General features: G+C 34.2%; 1 long non-coding RNA gene across 1 annotated transcript in view; it reads right to left on the bottom strand.

Annotated features, from left to right (window-relative positions):
• Positions 1–2644, bottom strand: part of LOC107686364 (uncharacterized) — a 67794-nt gene extending 65150 nt beyond the window's left edge. The window contains exon 1 of the long non-coding RNA XR_001634038.1: positions 2506–2644. This is a non-coding gene — a long non-coding RNA (uncharacterized LOC107686364). The remainder of the gene's footprint in view (positions 1–2505) is intronic.
• Between the last annotated feature and the right edge of the window lie 989 nt (positions 2645–3633).

The raw sequence follows: 3633 nt of genomic DNA on the forward strand, positions 1-3633 counted from the left end.
CAGGTTGGCATCCAGCGTATTGGTGCATTACCGCCACCTTCTGCTCCGGAGTGTGGATCAGAAAGCTTCCGTTCTCATAGCCGTCAAAATACAATTCCGGCCTCGAAAACATATCGGCCGATGCCGATATTTGAGAAATGCCAAATATCGGCCGAGGCGATATATCGGTTGACCACATATATATAAATATATATAAAATAGCTGATTAATATTTTTTGTGGAAACTAAGATAATAATAATAATAATAATATTATTCAGCATTGATAATAATATTATTCTTTTTCACATATTTCTTGAGCAGCAAATCAGCATATGATTTCATATGAATGATTTGTGAAGCATCATGTGTAAATTAAATTTAAAATGAATTAAAATAGAAAATAGAAAATAGTTATTTTAAATTGTATTAATATTTCATAATGTTACTGTTTTACTATATTTTAATCAAATAAATGCAGCTTTGCTGAAAATAAGAGACTTTTTTCAAAAACATTAAAAAAATATTTCCAACCCCAAAATTTGAACAGCAGTGTAAACACACACACAGAGACACACTATGATTAACTCACAGAAGAAAACAGTGAAGATCGTAACTGATCTTCCAGTGGAACAAATGACTGTAGCCTTGAACAGTCGATAAAGCCTCTGTCATTTTAGTGTCTCGAGAAAAGGAAATAGCTGTCAAGATTTCTACCTTTACATTTTACCATAAAATGAACACCTATAATGGCTGTCTCCAAGGCTCTTATTAAGAGTGAGATTTATTATCTAAAACATTACTGTCAGAGTGTCTATGTTCTGTATGAACTGAGAGGAAGAATATGTTCATTATAGATAAATCAAATCCTCTGGTGGGTCTGCGCTTCTCTGAATATTTAATCTGAACTCATATGTCAAAGAATACTAAACTGTACCGATTAATATTCACAGGTAAAGAGTGTTCTTAAGAACAACGTAAAGCAGAGCTATATGCCAGGTTTCATTTCACAATGCACTGCTATGACATTATCAGCATAAAACTGGTGTACGGCAAAGATTTATCCCACATTTTACAAATATTGTTCTTCCACAGGCTTCAGAACCATTTTCTATCTCCTAGTTTCCTCTGCAATTCAATGCTTTATACATAACAGACAAATTTAAACTCCCCACTCAGGACAGCTTCTTCAATATTTAGTCTATGATGACACAAAAAACTGATTCAAGGTCTCAAGCTGCCTTTTGATTCTCACTGAAAGCTGGAAAGTTTTCTGGAAGCACATCTATGATGAATAGCTCCCCCTAGAGTATGAGATCGGCTACACACATGCCCTTCTTCAACATTGAAGGAAAATCTGTTTTTCAATACAATGACATATTGCAAATATCTCTATCTGAACTCAGCAGGCAGAACATTTAGTAATGCCATCTGCATTATGATGATATTTTAGTTCATTTTGAAAAATTTTCAATTTGTACTGATTAAAAAGTACTATTTTAGTCCATAAAAAATAAGTGCAATTCAATTTTAAACACACAGCTGGGCATAAACAAGGGTTGTTAGCAATGCTCATCTCTGATTTCAGTCACAGAGTCGCTCTCAGGGAACACGATGCAAGGAATCAATATTTGAAGTAAATTACTCTTAAATGAGTGCGAGTCTTATTTAAAGTGGATAAGATTGTTCAAGTTTAAGAAGTTGTGTTTCTGTGAGAAGATCTTCATGCAGCGACTCAAACGGGATTCCTCACATGAGAGGACGGGATCCTTTTAAAGGCATCATTGTTTAGCTTTTGAGTTCCTTTTCTAGTATAAATCAAAAGTAGGATCATTCAAAGCAGCACAGCAAGAAAAAGAACAACAACAACAAAAAAACACCAGCAAAATTATTGTCGCAGCTAACAAACCTTTGAAGGAGGATATCTTAGAGAGAGAGAGAGAGAGAGAGAGAGAGAGAGGGTGAATGGATAACAATCTAAAAACAATATAATATCATATTTATTACTGTTTTTAGAATCGCTCTCTCTCTTTCTCTTTAATCAGTTAAAAGTAAATTAATATTAAATAAATTAAAAAGGATAAAATATTTTAATTCACCTCTAGCTTTAATTTACTACTAATTCTGGAGAGAAAAGACGTTTTTATTATTACTATTTTTTTAAATTTCTTTTAGTTTTTACTAAATCTAAGCATCTAGGTAAAGTTAAATTATGTTTATGATATATCATTTGACATTAAATTACAACACCAGTAAAACTTGGAAGAGCACATCTATATGATACAACTCCAAACGATAGACAGTGATCCCAGTGTGTCCAGTTTCTGAACATTATGCAAACCCCCCACAACAACCAACAGTCTCTATAAATACATCAGTCTCACCACTTTATACATCAATATCTTCATGTGTGAACTCTTGAACCATCCAGGTGTTAAAGACTCTCCATGCCACAGCATGCAGGTGCTGCTGCTGCATCATTCCCTAAACAAGCATGAGACAGAGAAGAGAGAAAAGATGGGACTCACTCTTAGAATGAAGCTCTTTCCATGCACCAGGTCTCTTGTACACGGACGTTTGTGATGAGTTTATGCAGCCGGTCACAGTAATGCGCATCTGTGTGCAGGATGAGACACACACAGAGTAATCTGACCTTCTGAATACAGACCGAACCATTGACACAGGGGGAGGGATGGATCATACCAAATCCTTTATGTCACATACACAGGGAATGATTTATTTAGAAAGTCAGTTTTTCCTGAATAACAATGAAGGTTAACATCATATGAACAACATACAAAAATATCTATTATAAATATTTACTAATATATATATATATATTATGGTTATATATTGCATATTGCAACCAGCAAGTAAAGGCAAAGATAACAAAATACAGAAATATCCAAAAAGTATTATAGTATAGTCATAGCATTAAAAAATCTGTAAAAATAGGGCACAATGCACTGTATTAATATGAAGGAATATGAAGGAATTTGTGTTTATATATAGAAATAAGTATGATTTCAGTAATTAAATTTAATTGTTAAATGTTCTTGAAACCCCGCATGATTTCCAGCTGTCATCCACTCACTGGCACTATATTATCTAATCTGCAGCTTTCATATAGATGAATGGAGCTACTAATCAACATGACTAGTTTCAAGGTTTTTCACCTTTATGCTTTCCCTGACAGGAATATTGCTGTTGGACGTGTTCTAGAAAGTGTTTTAATGCAGTAATATAATCTGTTCTGGCCTTGTTCGATCCCCTCGCTGTTCAGAGCTGGAATCGAAGAGAAGATGAAACCACATTAAACTGATATGGTCTAAAACTGAATATAAAGTCTTAAGATTGACTCAGACTGTTTTTTCAAGGTCAAAATTGTTTGCATTCTTATGTCAGTTCTGAGAGATGTATCATAAATGATTGATTGTATTTACATGCTCAATCATTTTATACCTGCAGTTCGAGATTGATTAAATTCTAGTTTGCTGCTCTCATTTCAAAATTTCTTTCAGAGGTCATTCTCTGTTGTCATCAGCTGTTGAAGTCAAAGACTGGATTTTCCCTGCAGAAATGAAGACTTGTTACCATATTGATTGATGGCGAGTGTCCACCGCAATAGGTGGAAATCGATGGGCGCTGTGTGGATA

The sequence above is a fragment of the Sinocyclocheilus anshuiensis genome, unplaced genomic scaffold, assembly GCF_001515605.1.
Source record: "Sinocyclocheilus anshuiensis isolate Anshui unplaced genomic scaffold, SAMN03320099.WGS_v1.1 scaffold389, whole genome shotgun sequence".
NCBI lineage: Eukaryota > Metazoa > Chordata > Actinopteri > Cypriniformes > Cyprinidae > Sinocyclocheilus > Sinocyclocheilus anshuiensis.